General features: G+C 36.4%; 1 protein-coding gene across 1 annotated transcript in view; it reads left to right on the top strand.

Annotated features, from left to right (window-relative positions):
- The first annotated feature begins 15,501 nt into the window (after positions 1-15,501).
- Positions 15,502-17,030, top strand: part of Sntg1 (syntrophin gamma 1) — a 250,178-nt gene continuing 248,649 nt past the window's right edge. The window contains exon 1 of the mRNA XM_051197950.1: positions 15,502-15,594. The gene's annotated coding sequence lies outside the window, so the exon portion shown is untranslated. The remainder of the gene's footprint in view (positions 15,595-17,030) is intronic.

The raw sequence follows: 17,030 nt of genomic DNA, 5'->3' as shown, positions 1-17,030 counted from the left end.
TACTTTAACTGTGTATTGCTGTTCCAGAATACTTATTTACTTTAGTGCAGCCATTGTCTGTCTATTCTTAAATTAAAACAAAAACACATCACCAAATGGGAATAGTTGAAATACCATGAGTTGACAGACAACATGCCAAACTTTTAATCAACCTTCAAAGAAAGTCTTGAGGCAAATTGTTCAACCATATTTCTTTGATAGGGTGACAGAGGCAAGGTGGCTCATAGAACAGGTGTGAGTAGAAAGAAGATGAAGGAAAGGTGTAAAAATTGCAGCTATATATTTAACAGTGGATTTGCCTCTAGAATATGTAAAGAACTCAAAAACTGAACAAGAAAACAAATAACCTAATTAAAATATAAGATATAAAAGTAAATAGAGAGTACTCAAAAGATAACTAAAAACCTTTAAGAAGTATCTTTATCTATAGTGGAAATGCATCCCTATTAGCTATCTTTTATTGTGCTGGAATGGGCTATGAAGCTGGAAACTAGAAAATGACTGCAATCCAAAACATGCCTCTTTGTGCAATAGCAGAACAACTGTTGTGGGAGTAACCAGCCACTTTCTCATTAGATCTAACTCCTAATACAGAAGATGAAACCAAACTGGCTAAGAACCTGTGGCTAGACACATTGTGAGTTCTAGAGGAGAACCTAATAGACTTATGCTTCTGAATGGTCATGGTATTAAACTGACTTCTAGTGAGTAATTATTGTGCCCATAGACAATACATCTCTCAACCTTTATCTGAGAAGCTTCTAATATTAGTTGAAGTTGATTAATACAGTGTAGAGAAGACACTTTAGAATGTTTATTTGCAAATGAAACATGTATACTTTACTTTCTTTTCCAAGGCTCAAGGATCATTATGGAAGCAAGTGTCAGAGGGTTTGTAAATGACTACAAAGAAACATTATTTTCTGAATATAGGAGGGAAATGCACAAGATGAAGTCACAATGGCTGCAACTGAATGAACAAAACTTTGTGTGAGCCTAAATCACACCAAATGTGAGGATGGAGATGGGATTTGGGAACACAATCCATCTTCTACACATAGAGCTTGGCCAATAGTTACCTGATGAAATAGGAGAAATAGTTTTGTTCAAAAGTGTGGCAAAATGACCACACTACCGGTAAAGGCCATACCACCAAGAATATTTTGATGGCATATATTGACCTTGAATACTTTAAAGTTAAGGGGGATCAAAGTTGAGAGTTTAAAAATATAAATGAATTTGAATTTGTGAAGGGTTGGGAGGCATAAAATGATAAATACACATCATACAACACTCTCAAAAAACTAATCAAACAAACAAAAACTTTTCTTCAAAGTAAAATTCTCATGAAGTCCAGTATCTTTAGCCATATAATTTTCCAAAACAGAAAATATTCTGGCTGCTAATAATCTCAGAAACATTCTAAAATGAAAACAATAGAATTTTATTTAGTTAAAATATCAGCATTGAATTTTTTGTCCTTTGTTCATTCCTGCCAACATAAAATTATGTAAACATAAGAAGAATAACATATCTAACATTTTATGCTTGGTTTTAGTATTCTGACTCAGACTTAAAATGAATTTTGTCTTGTTATAAATAAGAAACTCTAGCTGCTTTTTTCTTTAACCTTAGTGAGATAATTATCTTTGACTATTTCTTACACTATAATTGGGTAATTTATTCACAGTGTTCACTTCTTTTATGAATGCAGTGATAATGTGAATATATTCTCCAAAAGATTTTGTTTTCAAAGTCAATCCCCAAATTCATAAATAAGTGGAATTTGAAAAGGGCATCTGATCAAAGTAGGGTTAAGGCTATATCATAAGAAGGAGAACTCATGATAGATTAGTGGCTGTATACATCTACATATTTTTCCTCATTCTCAGGAGTGGTACTTTGTAATGATAAACTCATACAAATTGCTCAGTTATAACTAAGAAACCAACTTTAGGACACAGACCACTGACCCCCCCAATGCAAACAACACCACCAACAAAACAAGCATCAAATAGTAAAATGTAACAAATATGAAAGCAAATTAGTTAACTATTTTTAACAATTTCTTTGTCAGTGTGCTACAAAGTAAAACAAAACAAAAACATCATTAATTAAAAATCAGAGACAGACCTGGGGTCATACATCACTCAGTGATGTGCTTGCTTTGTAAACATGAAGATGTGATTTTGATTCCACAAATCCACATAAAATTCAGGAAATGGGGTGTACATTTGTGATCTGCTATTAATAAATAAAATTATAGATTACTGGTGATTTTTAGCCAGCTAGCCAAACTCATTGGCCACCAAGCCCCAGAACAATGGAAGGCTCTGACTCATAAAAAGGAATGAGGGGTCACAAACATAGCTTAGTGACAAAAACATTGTAACCACCCTCACCAAGACCAAAGTTCAGCTCATGGACTCCAACCCAACCAATAATGTTTGTAAGGAATCTTATAGGATTCATGAAGGCATGTTTTCTGGGCCTTCCCAATGTGAAGGAATAAGGTTTCATATGGCATACCCAATCTAGCATTGCAATTTTCCCTTCTTCAATACTAAGTTACATGTTTTAGGCATCTCTAACTCCTTTCTAGTAGGCCATCTTATGATAAATGCGTCAACTAATCATTAAAACAAGCTTTTCAAATTTTTTTTAACAGTGTGAACTTCCATATTAAACCTAGAATCTCCACTCAGAGGGCACAGAGCTCTGTGGCTGCTGGAGAGAAAATTCTCTTCCTATGCACACTTAGAAACTTTTAGACTGTTTGTTTGCATCTAGAGCCCATTAATTTTATCACTAAGTTTCTTTTGTCCTTCTCCTCATTCAGTAACATTATCCAGAGATATATAATGTGAAGTAATGTCTAGAGACCTACAAGACTGCTGCCAACTGACAATTTGAGCAACCGTGGAAAGGCTACCATAAATGCCCTTCCCAGATAGTGGGATCAACAACTAACTTATCCACCATCATGGAGCCCTCATGTAGTACCTGTTGGAAACAGAAGCAAACACCCATACCTAAACACTGAGTCGAACTAGAATCCAGATGCAGAGGGAGAGGACAAGACCAGGTGGCAGAAACACATAGAGACAGCTGACCTGAATAAGGAGGAGCTAACAGGCTCCCAGACTGATAGCTGGGAATTCAGCATGGGACTGACTCAGGCCCCCTGAACATGGGTCTCAGCCAGAAGACCTGAGCAGTCTAAGGGACCTCAGACAGTGGAACCAGGATGTATTCCTGGTGCACAAAAGGACCTTGTGGACACATCCCCCATGGAGGGATACTACCTTAACCTAAAGACAGGAGAGAAGTTCTAGTCCCTACTTCAAATGACTTGACAGATTTACATGACCCCACCTGGATGGCATTGCCCTACATGTGGAATTGGGGTGGGAGGGATGGGATTGGAGGGCGGACAGGGTGCATGTGAGGTGGTAAAGAGGGTAAGAGGGAGAGAGGGAGAGGAAACTGGGATTGACATGTAAATAAAAAATAAAAAAAAAAAGGAAGAAGAAGCTATGTGACTTAGTTCTGTCATACCATACTTAGCTGCAAAGCACTTACACTTCACACTGGCCTTTCCCATGCATTCTAAGATAAATGAGGAAAAACATGGCTCTTGAAACAATTATCCTGATCTGAGATATTGCTAGTTAAGAAGGTCAAACAAAAAGCACCTTTCAGCTGCTTTTCTCATTGAAAATTTATTCAATCACTGAAAATCAGAAACTTCCCAATAAGAAAACATCAGCTGGGAGAAATTTCAATGACCCCCCCCCAAAATAAAACCAATCTACACAACTGTGTGCTTGACATTAACGAACCGTAGTGTGTTAAATGTTTTGATTCAGTTTGCTCTCATAATTTCATAATATTCATTAGTCTTTAGGATTTTGAGACTTGTTTCTAGATAACCTAGAGTGTTATGGAATGAAATTGTTTTGTTGAGTTATAAACTTAGTTTCAGCAAATAGGCTTTCAATAATCTATGATATTTTTATATGAAAGAAGTGATTTAAAAATATCTGCTCTAAAAGGAACCACAAACCTTTTGTTGACTTCTGAAACATATTTTCAAAGAAAGTCTATTTCTATTCAATGAAAACATTACCTCCTTTCCAGGTGAAAATCTTACTGCTTTCCTTAAGAGCCTTTCCTTAAGTAATCCTTAATATTACTCAGTATTAGCCCCTCTTAAACAATTAGAGACTCTAATGTATATTTTTTTTCTTGTCACACTTACATTTTACATTGCAGACTTAAGTGCTATTTAGACTTTACATCTCATGGTATGTGAATAAAATAGCATTCCATTTTTTATTTCTAAAAAAAGAGAAAGGTATGAATTGGTGGTTTCTTTAAAAAACAGAGTGACTGTCATATCTCCCTGACAATTTACCTATCTTGATTACAAATGACTGCTTCTCAGTTATACTCACAAGTATATTTGAGTTTCTTTTGTTGATACTTACTAGACTGTTGTAGAATAGACTAGATGAAGTGCTTCAGAAGTACAGATAGAGAATGGGACATACTGAGTTCCTGGTGTAATTTTAAAGAGCAAGTAGAAAGCAAGCTGTAGGTGCAGGCACAAAGTTCAGGCAGACACACTAAAGTTATAAAAAAAGGAGTCCTGATATTAACAAAGTATATCTCTCTTAATGGAAATTACCTCAGAAAAGTAAGGGGAAAAAGGAAGGGAGGAGGATGAGGAAGAGTAGGAGGGAGGGAGCAGATGCCCGAGTGTTTGTCCTATGTTGTGGGAACAGGAGGCAGGGAAGGTGGGGGACAACTGACATATTTAGGATGGCTTTGTCAGAAAGTTAGTAACTGTAGTCCTTATTGGGCAAGCTCAGTGAAGAAGCTCACAGCGTGGAAAACCAGGGTTCCCCTGTAGTGGCCTCTACCCCGTGAGTTATTGAAAATGAGCTGTTCCCTAATAGAAATTTAGCCCTGCCACTGGTCTTCTCCAAAACCTGTTCAGTTCCTAAGTCTCTACTGTCTGCAAGCCAGGGAAGGGGAAGAGCATTAGTATCCCATATGTGAAATTAAACACTTGCAACGCGATGAGATAAGTCTGGCCATTCCATAACGATGCAGCTGTTTCTGACATCTCCCTCACTTCCCCAGGGGAAGAGACAATTCCTACCCCTCCCATTTTGGGCTAGATTGTGACCTCTCAAACACAGTATTTTTTTCACATGTTTACTAGAAGAAATAGACAAGTTCTTCAAAAATGTGGGTTGACTGTGTTAAGGGAATGAGGAAAAGGAATATGATTATGCTTCTGTGGGTTCTGTCATACCAGTCTGCATGTGATCAAACTGGTTACAGATTCAGTGGCAAGATTTCTTAGGACTCAATGCTCCTCTTCACATTTCTGCAATGCCATTCCTCGTCTTTCAGTTTTGATGGGTCAAATCATGCCAATAGGAAATAAAACTTTTCTCCTCAATGAAACCTACTATTGCCCTTCAGCTTTGAATCACATGTTATTTTAGACAGTAGACCTATATTTTCCAGTTTTGCTTTTTAACGTGCTTATATCTACTTGTAAATTACAGATTCTCTTTTCCACGAGTTTTTCTATGTGTTTCTTTTATTATTGGTAGAATTCATTAGCTGAATTTTCCTGAAACATGAATCTTCATTTCTTAGAGATAATTAAGTATACAAAATTTGTTTTTCAGGTCTCCTTAAGTTAGTTGGTTCTTTGTCTACTTTTATATTTTTGTTGGCTTCAGAGGCTTTAGTAGAGTCATACAGATTGTTATGTACATGTCCCTGTGTGTATGTGCTCATGTGAGCAAGCATTATGTACATGCCTCTCTCTCTCTCTCTCTCTCTCTCTCTCTCTCTCTCTCTCTCTCTGCATAAGGTCTCTCTGTATTTGTTCCCATATGATGCAGGAGGAAGAAGAGGAAGGATCTCTGATGATGGCTGAATGGCTGAATATGAAAGTCATCTATGAGTACAGAAGAATCATCTTACTATAACTTTTTTAGACAAGTAATATTTGTTTTCTGAACTACCTGGTTTCTGATTCTTTGTCACCTGAGAAGTGTCTGTTGTGGGTCCCATCTCTTAGAGTGAATTATTGGCTGATTATTCCCACAAGCTTTGTGCAACCATCGCCATACCATATTGTACAGGCAGGATAGATTGCATATCAAAGATTTTATGGCTGGGTTGGTGTTCATGTTTCTCTTTTAGTAGCCTTCAAAGTACCTTCTTGATGGGAGATGTCATTCTGTATGTTTCTCGTACTGGTTAATAATAAAGCACTGTTGGCCAATAGGAAAGGAAGATAGGAGGGACTAGGAGAAGGAGGAAATAGGAAGTAGGAAGGGAGTCAAGATGGAGAGTCTGAAGAAAGCAGTATGCTGCCGGCTCCCCGGTAAGAGAAATACATAGATCAGCAGAAATGGGTTAATACTTAAGACAGAGCTAGCCGATAAGAAAGTAGTAACTGGCCAACAGTATAATATCTAATACAGAGTCTCTGTGTATTATTTGGGACTGGCGCGGCGGCGGGACAAGACTGGCAGCAGGCAGAAAAACAATACTCGTTACACCTTCTCTTATCAAAGACAATAGAATGTGTGGGTATAAGTTCTATGTAAGTACCAGCTCTACCTCTCCTTGTATAGTGAGTTGTGTGCATTCTATCTTTATCAATGCAGACTTATTGTTAGTGTATGCTGAGTAACCTATTCTCTTGGCAACAGCCTGGATTGGAGATTTCCACTGACCCTTTTGTACAACAACTCAATTGATTTACAAATACAAAATTAACATTGCCTCCAAGGGTTGTAATTTATCTATATGTCACATGACTGTCTTTGTACCATTGAACTAGAATTAAAATTTACTTAAAAATACCTTCCCTTAATATGATAGGGTATCATGCAAGTCTTATACAGGGAATCATAGCTTTTGTAAATTTAACCCTGTAATAGGTATGCCATGCCCAGAAGACAAAGCACTCCAAACACATATAACGCGGTAAAATAAGGATCAGGATAAACAAACAGGCCGAATAGATGTTTATTCAGGGAGAAATAACTTACAACCTAGACAGATGAACACCAGGAAATTCAACCCGATCCTCTCCTGTCCGAGTCACGCCAGAAAGAGAGCGCCTTTCCTGGCCCCCTCCGACCTCCTTCCACAGGTCACTCCGCCCATGGCTCCACCCCCCAATGGGCGTGGTCAGTGCCACAAAACTATCTCACTACACACATACATGCTTTTCTACTCTATTCCCATGATAATCTGGGTCTAAGAAGGGGTGACATTGATATCCCATATAGTGCTAAACATTCGAGTTACTTATTATCATTTTGAACAGTTAAAAGTCTCTGCAGTTACTGCTGCCCACAGCAAAGGCAATTTTTCTGACCAAAGCTGACAGTTCAGTGTACAATAACATGTAAAACAGTCCGTGGCTTACTAGACAATCTGATGGACATAGCATTCTCATTTATTACAACAACACCAGCAGTCTCACCAATAAGGCTTATAACCTCACCAGTAATGGTTAGTTCATTTAGATACCTTAATCTAGCTATTTTTATTTGTGATTTCATTACAATATAATGGACTTCATAGTATATTTGTTCTTTCAGGAAACTCAATGATTGTTTAACATTTTAAAATACATTATGTATTTCATCACTTATTCAGTCTTGATGTCAGATACATTAGTGATGGCCCTTGGTATGATGAGCTCATTTTTAGTATGTAATGAGCAACTCATATATTATATAGGATAGTATTGATTCTGTTTATATCTTCCCTTTCTGCAGACCAGCACTGTATTCATTATGTAGGTTATGCATATTTCCATGAGTCAAATGTGAAGACCGTGGCATTTAATTTCCAGAGTAAACCCTTGGCATATTGTTTTGTTTGTCTGTTTTTTTGTTTTGTTTTGTTTTGTTTTGTTTTATTTTATGGGAATTTGGGACAAGCTATTTCCTGATCACTTAAAACTGGGTGAATATGATTGGCAGGCATCTATGTTCAGGGGCCTGGTAGTTCCAAAGTTGTAGTATCATGTTTAATGCTTCCCTTGTTGTGAACTGGAGACTTTCCCATGCAGTCTTCTGAATAGACAAAATCTACTGCGTCCAACTAATATTCTTTGTAGAAATGCAATCATTGAATCTCAGGGTGCTGAAATAATCTCTAAAATCTGTACAACCTTTATATTATTTACAGCCATATTTACCTTTTAAAATAAACATTTCCACAATAATTGAATCTTAGCATTATTATTGTTACTAATTTACAAAACAATTTCAATGGGATCATTTTAACTCATCACATTTCTGCTGTGTACCTTGGCTGCTTCTCATATGATAATTTTATTTCTTTTTAATTAACACTTTGATAAATTTTATGAACAATATATTTACGAACAATTAGTTATGTAGGAAATAGTTTAGGTTTGGACAAGAGGAATGCTATTACATAATCAAATGGTATAGTTTTGTTATAGAAAATACCTGTGGCACACGAATTCTATGAAGAAAAGATGTAACCCTTCCATGTTCTATAGGTTGAATATTGCTTAGTTTTAGGGGAGATCATGTTTTTGTGTTCCATCATGCAATAGCAGGTGCAAAGAATTACCTCTAAAACCTCCACTTGAAAACCAGAGAAAGACTCCAGTCCACATACATGTGCTGTCTCTCCTTAACCCAGTGGCATGCCATTCCTCTTTCACAGTATGTAACAAGACTTTTTAAACGTATGTTAATTCTTAGGAGTGATTACTCAAATCTAAACATTTTGTGAATAGTATTTATAAGACTAACAATGTCACCATCTCTTCCCTTTCAGATTTTTCTACCATTTCTTTAGTCATTCATACATTTTAGGGTACTGGACTAGAGTCGTTGTCCATTTTGTTCGATATTCTGTACAATACCATGTAGATATTTACCAGCTCTCTGTTGCCATGTAATAAAATTAAGACTATTAAGACTACTTTGATTTATTACATTATAGCCCTTGTGAGTCATACACTTGGAAGGATCTAACTGGTTATTTTGGATTTGATGTCTCAAGACATTATAGTCATAGTTAGATAGATATTGGCAGAACTGCTTCCAAATTTCTATGAGTTGATGTTAGAAAGGTTATTTTCTCAGTAGATCTGGTCTACAGACAGCACTTATTTGCCAAGTAGGCTGGTACATAACTGCAATAAATCTCTTCTATCTGGGCTGGCATGTGACAGGGTAACTGATGGAAGAGAGAGGAAAGATACAAAGAGGGAAGAAGTGGTCTTTTGTTGCTTCATCTCTAAAACTCCATGCCATGGTGCCTTATTCAATTTGATTTTCTATTTTAGCTCATTGGCAGTACCACACTAAAGTGACACAGACCACGAAGTTCACAATGAAAAAAAGTTAACTCAAAATTCCATGCAAGACCATGTGGCATTGTGACAAATGCTTTCCTGCACTATATAATTTGACAGGTAGTGTGAAGAGGAGACAGAGTGAGTGAATCCAAATTTTTCCTTTTGTGGGACACATGGTCATAAAATGCTAGCAACAATCCATTCATGTTAATGCTGTCACAGTGTCAATTAGATTTCATAATTATATTTGAATGTACTGATGTCTATCATTTTTTAGGAACTCTGGTTCTCTGATGAAGATGAAAGTCAGAAAATGAGGTGACCTTTGAGGACAGTCTTGAGGGGTGCTACTGAATCTGTGCTCCTCTCTAAACTTCTGTAATAGACCAAATTTCTATTTAAATAAGTAATTCCATGACATGTAGAAGCATTCTTATATCTTGATTTTACTTGTTATAATATTTTTTGACACTTATTATTTTTGATACTAGTGAGTATTCATTTTGATGGCCATTGAATTTAGCATAGATTTATTTTTAAAGACAGTTATTTTTAAAACTACAATTAAATTAATAAGAACTAAGAAGCCTAAACTATTTTAGAGTCATACTTGCTGCATTAGTTTTCCTAAGAGTCAAGATACAACATAATTATTAAGCACTGGCTGATCTTCCTTCTTATTATGTGCATGTACATGATACCTGCTGGATTGTTTTAAACCTTATCAGGCATTGGTTTTACATAATTTTTATATTTATGAAACTGCTTTTACTTTCCAACATAGTAAACACTCCAAAGGACACTCCCTCGATTGGACATGTGAGTTTTGTACTTGAACTAAATATTCAGTTAAAAAAAAACAGAGTGTTGGCTAGGTAGTGGTGGTATATACCTTTAATCCCAGCACTTTTGAGGCTATGAGTTTGAGGTCACCCTGGTGTACAGAGTTCCAGGACAGGATCCAAAGCTACACAGAGAAAAACTGTCTCAAAAGATATAAAAATAATAATAAAAAAAACCCAAGACAAAACAAAAAAAGAAAGAAAAGAAAAAAGAAAGAAAAAAAACCCAGAATATTTGTATTTGTTTTATATTATATACCATGCATATAATACATTTTAAATAGAAGAGCTATTATAACTTGCACAGTATCTGCCCAACAGAAGACCAGCCAAATGAGCACAAATGAAAGAGTAACTTATGAGACCCTATTCCCTACTGAAGAGTTATTGACTAAAGATAAACACTTGGGAAAGAGTGACAATTACTCTTACGGTGTTACTAGCTCTTACTAATCTGCATGCTTCTATGCCCAGTAACATATAAGCAACACTAAATTGATAATGTACTGTGATTCTTTCTTTTAGACTGTTTTTAATCTGTAATTCAAATTTGTTTAAAAAGCTGCATTCAGGCCACAAATTTTGGAATGCTAGGGCTTCAGGGGTAGATTCAAGATCAATTAATGGCTTGAGTTGAGGGTGGATCTATTCAAAATGCCTTGTCTTAAAATGAAAAATGTTTATAAGTTAAACAAATTAAAGCATAATAAGATAAAACAAGTACCATTGCACAGAAGCTAAAGAAAGCAAACCCACCCACAGAAGGAAAAAGGCCCCAAAGAAATGGGCTAGAATCAAAGAATCACTTGTTCACAAACTCCAGAGTCCCATAAAATTATTAAACCGAAAGACACAGTATATATGGGCATTGACAAGATATACACAACGGACTTAGTGCAGACACATGCTGACCCTGATTTTGCTGCTTTAGACTCTGTGAGCTCATATGAGCTTTGCTTAGTTGGTTTAGAGGATGTCATTCTCCTGGTGCCCTGAAAATCCTCTGGCTTTTACACTATTTCCATTTCCTTCCTACAGAGCTTCCCTGAGCTCTGAGGGGGAAATTGGATTGAGATATCTCATTTAGAGCTGTGTATTCCAAGGTCTCTCTCATCTCTCTCTCCTCTCATTCTCTGCCTTTGTCTCTGTTTCTCTCTTTCCATGCGTCCACAGTTCACTCATGAAATCTATTCCATTGTGTTTTAACCTCCAAGAGAGATTCATGTGTCCCTTCTAGTCAATTCCTCTAAACCTGACTTGTATGATAAATTGTAATTTGTTTGTAATTTACTTCAATGCTAATCACCATATATAAGTGGATACACACACACACACACACACACACACAATATTTATCTTTCACTTAGGATTATTTCTATCAGGGCTATTTTTTTTTCTAGTACTATCTCTTTTCCTGTAAATTGCATGATATCCCTTTTTTAAAGAGCTGAGTAATACTCCAATGTGTAAATATATCACATTTTCTTTATACATTCTTCTGTTGTTTGATATCTAGGTTGTTTATAGTTTCTGGGCTATTATGAAAAGAAACAATGAACATGGCTGAGCAAGTGTCCTTTTGGTAGGATTAATTGCCCTTTGACTATATGTACAAAAGTGGTATATCTGTATCTTTTGGAAGATTGATTCGCAACTTTCTGAGAAATCACCATATTGATTTCCAAAGTGGTTGTCCAAGTTTGCATTCCCATCATAAATGGAGGAATCTTCCCCTTGTTTAACATGCTCACCAGTATGAGATATAACTTGTGTTGTTAATCTTAGCCATTCTAACCAGGGTACAATAAAATGTCAAAATAGTTATAATTTGCATTTCCCTGTTGGCTGAGGATGTTAAAAATTTAAGTATTTCTTAGCCACTTCAGTTTCTTCTATTGACAATTCTCTCTTTAGATCTGTGTCCCATTTTTCAATTGGATTCCTTGGCTTTTTGATATGAAGTTTTTTGAGATGTTTATGTATCTTGGATTTTAGTCCTCTATTGGATGTGGAAGTGGAATTGAAGAGATTGAGAGTGGAAGAAAATAAGGAGTAGTGTGTCAAGAGTAAGGTTTTTTCTCCCACTTCTGGTCTTGTCCCACCACCATGCCAGCCCCAAATAATGCACAGAGACTCTGTATTTGATATAATGCTGTTAGCCAGGTACTAGTTTCTTATCGGCTAGCTCTGTCTTAATTATTAACCAATTTCTATTAATCTAAGTATTTCCACGTGTTCTCATCTTACCAGAGAGCCAGCTGTCATCCTGCTCTCTCCAGACTCTCCATGTTGACTCCTCCTTCCTACTTCCTCTTTCCTCCTTGTCTCCTAGTCCCTCCTCTCTTCCTTTCCTATTGGCCACCAGTACTTTATTCATTGCCCAGTATGAGAAACATATTTACAGAATGACATCTCCCATCATCTCCTCTTTTTTGTCTAAAATAAAAAGAAGGGTTTTAACCTTAACATAGCAAAATGTATCACACAACAGTTATCAAATAAGAATCACAGTTAACAATATTTAGTCCATTAACATTTAGCAAGATTTGAAGAAAATATTCCATCATATATCCTATCTTTGTGTGTCTAAAGTCTATGTAACTTATCTTTAATCCTAACTAAGGAAAAATATAACCATAACTATTTGTCTTCAACTTCCTTCCACAGAAGCATAGTATATAAACTCTAGAAATGACAGAGACATCTTGCCTGGTCAGTCAACAGAAGTTCTTCTGTAATCTTCCATCTTCAGCCCATAGGCCATAGTGTGTCTGGCAGATTCTTCAGCAAAGCAGGAAACTTAAAACTGTCTTCTTATATTGGCAGTTTGTCAGTGGTGAATATCCACATGCAGACTGTCTGTTTCCCTGGCAGGATTGACCTTTGGGTTAACAGGGATTCCCGCTGAAATTCCTAGCTGGGATGAAGCATGGAGTGGGGAAGGGAGATGAGTAGAGGAGGATGAGTGGGATCCTTAGGAGATGAGCTTAAGGCAGAAAGAAAGGCTGCAGCAGATGCTGTGTTGCAGAGCTGTGGGTGAAAATAAAGGGTTGTGTCTGGAGGAGCAGAGGGAATGTTTTCTGGCAGAAATCAAAGATAATTTTTTGTAATGTCCCTAAGATGATGGAAGTAGACCCTTTAAATGGGCACACATTGGGCACATCTAGGATTAAAACAAGAAGCTAGTATCTGGTTGACAAAAGGCAGCTAGTTACCTGTAACTTTTGACAAAGATGCTTGTGTGAGTTCAATACCTGATATTGTAAGATAGTTCTAGTGAGATTATTTTAAATAAAAGCTACAAAAATACAAAGAAAATTTCTGGTATCCTAGACATTCAATATACTTTGTTTACTTAACGATATTCAACTTGCTTATTAAAGTTTTAAGTTATTATAGCAGATACATTTGATTTTTTTCCTTAGGAACTATACATTTTGCTGGTGTTGACCACTTCAACAAAAATATGGAGTGATGTAAGAATTTGTACGGTATCCTTGCACAGGGACCATGCAAAATTTCTCTGATTCAGTCCAATGTTAGCATGCACTCATTTATAACTTTAAAACTATGAATTTCCTGTATGGGGTATGTGCTCCTATGTGTTGAGGATTTGATCACAGAACTGCAAAAGTAAAGTGCCGGACTTCGGTCCCAAGGGGAAAGTCTCTTGCCAGGAAGGAAACCGCTGCATTCCCAGTACCCTGAATAATAATTATTTGTTATCAAAGAGTCCTAGGGTCAAAAAAATGATCACAAATAATTCCTTATACAGTGTCTCATAGGGCTATGCTTTCTGTGTCACCCAGGGGACCTTATCACCTGGGGCTTGTGGTCTTTCTCCAAGCTTATTTAAATTATCAACTGAATAGAGCTCTCTACTTTCTTGAAGATGAGACCTATTTTGTTTCTATGTGATTAAAAAGGTTCCTCTGAACCTCCCTGTCCCAGCCTTTAGAATTCTTGAGTATGTGCTCATATTAAGATATCTGCTTATCTCCTAAGTCTACAAAGGAATATGATTCCTCCTTCTACTGGGAAAATTACCACCTGACTACCCATGATTATGTCCTGTAAAATGGTGGTTACAAAATTATTATTCAGAGTCTACCATGCTGTTTAAAATAATGTGCATTCTAGGCCTCTGCAAGAATCTGTTCAAAAGTCCATTTCATAATGTGTCTTTTCCACTTGATGAATATTTTTGCAAGACATAGAAGCACTCTTTATGACAGAAGAATAACAATCCAAACTATTGTTCACCTGTACTCTATTGTGATATAGACATCTCCCATAACCATCATTTTACAAAGTGTTACACTTTTCAAAAACTATAATTGATTTCAGGAAAACCAAAAATACAAATAGGAGCATTAAAACTTATGTGTCAAAAGTAGAAACACAGTTTTATCATCCAAATTGAGTAAGCTGCTGCCAAGCCTTCCATTACATTACTTTGTGGGGTCAATCCTTCTCCTTCAATAAGTCTTAGTCAATACCTAAATCTTCTAAAAACATCAGAAATGGTTGGCAGTAAGTCAGAAAACCAATCCTCATAATGAAACCTTAACAGTATCACTGTGAATTTGAAATTGGATGATCATTCTCAAGGTCTCTCTGTAGGCTGGCAGTTTAGATCCAAGGGCCTGTCTCTGGCAAAGGAAAATGTGGGCATGTTATAGTATATTCATTTGTGCTTTGTTTAAAGATAATTTCCCCAAATTTTGTTCTCTAGAACTTAATCTTATACTATCTTAGGGATATGATTGCCTTGAGGAAACACTGTTATCAAAAACAAGTTTTGATGGAAATTGTTCCCTTGACTTACACTTCCACATCACTGTTTATCACTGAAGGAAGTTATTGCAGGATCTGAATGCAGGGGTTGATGCTGAGGCCATAGAGGGATGCTGCTAACTAGCTTGCTTAGCCTCCTTTCTTATATAAGACAGTGCCACCAGCCCAGGGATGCCATAAGCCCAAATGGACTTGCTTTCTCTCATCAACAACTAATTAAGAAAAGTACTTATAGCCAGATCTTAAGGAGACATTTTTCTCATTTGAAGTTCCTCCCTTTCCAATGAGATAGCTTGTGTCAAGTCAACATAAAACTATCAAATAGGCATTCATACATTGGAAACATTACACTTTTATTTTTGGTTACATCAGGGACTTGGAGTTTGATTGTTGTGTATCAATATATATGCTAACCTCTGGGGAAAGCTAGTATGTTCAATGCATGGATCCATTGCTTCTACTTATTTTATTTTTCTATTTCAGCTTCTAGTATGCTCTCCAGGATGATGAGATTGCCCAAGAAGTAACCCTGCAAAGGACAACTATCACTCTATCTAAATTCAAGTAAGATATTATTTGTCAATATAATATAATCAATAAATTTGAATTAGTGAAAAGTTACTATTTTTTATATCCTTTACAAGATAGTTATTTTCTTGGATATTATACTTTTTGAAATGTCATTTGCTGTTTTGAAAAATTCATGGGATTTGGAACCTTATTCTTTTGTGGGAAAGACAGCAGTATTCTGAACATGCCCAGATTTTAGTCATAATGTACAATTGGATGAGTTTCTTGAGAAGATGATATTGGTTGTCTTTTGTTCTTCATACATATTATTTAGAGTAAAAGAAATAGCTGCTAGTTCTATATATGTGCACATGTGTCTGTAGCAGCAGTTCTCAACCTGTGGCTTACAACCATTGTAAAGCACATTTCCAATGACATTAGAAACTGAGACACTGTTCAGTAGCAAAATTGCCATTATGAAATAGCAATGAAAACAATTTTATGGTTCAGAATTACTACAATATGAGGAACGATATTAAAGGGTCACAGCATTAGGAAGTTGAGAAATACTGGTGTGTGGTATATGTATATAACTATATGTTTGTATTGAGTTTATGTGCACAGTGCCATAACTTGCATGTGTGTGTGTGTGTGTGTGTGTGTGTGTGTGTGTGTGTGTGTGTGTATGTGTGTGTGTGTGTATCTGCCTGCTTTAGTAGAAGGCAGCAGTTAATGCTGGGTGTCTTCCTCAGTTTATCTCCACTTAAATTTTTCAGATGGTGCAACTCTCTGAATCTAGAATTCACAGATTCAGCTAAGTTTACTTGCCAGTCAGCCTGGGAAAATCCCCTCTCTGCCTCTCCAGTGCTAAGATTATAGACACATACTATTGTGCCCAGATTTTTTTAGCATGCATTGTTGGGAGTCAACTATGTCCTTATGCTTATATAACAAGCCCTTTACTGACAGAAGCAATTTATTTAAAATCTTAAAACTTTCAATGTATGATTAGATGTCTCACCACTGATGTGAGGCATCTCATATCAGTATTCTTCTGTATGCTGTGAATATGTGTTGCTTTTTTTGGTTGATGAATGAAGATGCTTTGGCCTATTTCAGGACAGAGTATAGCTAGGCAGAAAAGCCAAACTTAAAACAGGGAGCAAGGAGGTGGGATGTAGGGACATACAGCTGTAGCCACTGGAAGAGAAAGAAGTCAAAGCATTACAATAACGAGCCACAGGCTTATTTTTATAACTCCTTTCTAAAGAAGTTAGACGTTGTTTCTCACTTATCATAATCTACATCTTCATTTTCTATACTATAAGTTATCTAAACTCCATTGCATTTCAAAATAATTTTCCAGAAATAAACAATTGGAGAATGTAAGAGGTATAGTCTTTTGAATGAGTACTTGTTCCGCCTTAGCAAAAGTCATCTCTTCCATCCAACATTTACACGGTGAATCATCAGATAATTAGACGTTCCAG

This window comes from Phodopus roborovskii, unplaced genomic scaffold, assembly GCF_943737965.1.
Source record: "Phodopus roborovskii unplaced genomic scaffold, PHOROB, whole genome shotgun sequence".
Taxonomy (NCBI): domain Eukaryota; kingdom Metazoa; phylum Chordata; class Mammalia; order Rodentia; family Cricetidae; genus Phodopus; species Phodopus roborovskii.
Note: the sequence above shows the minus strand (reverse complement) of the source record. Positions and strands in the feature narration are given on the sequence as shown.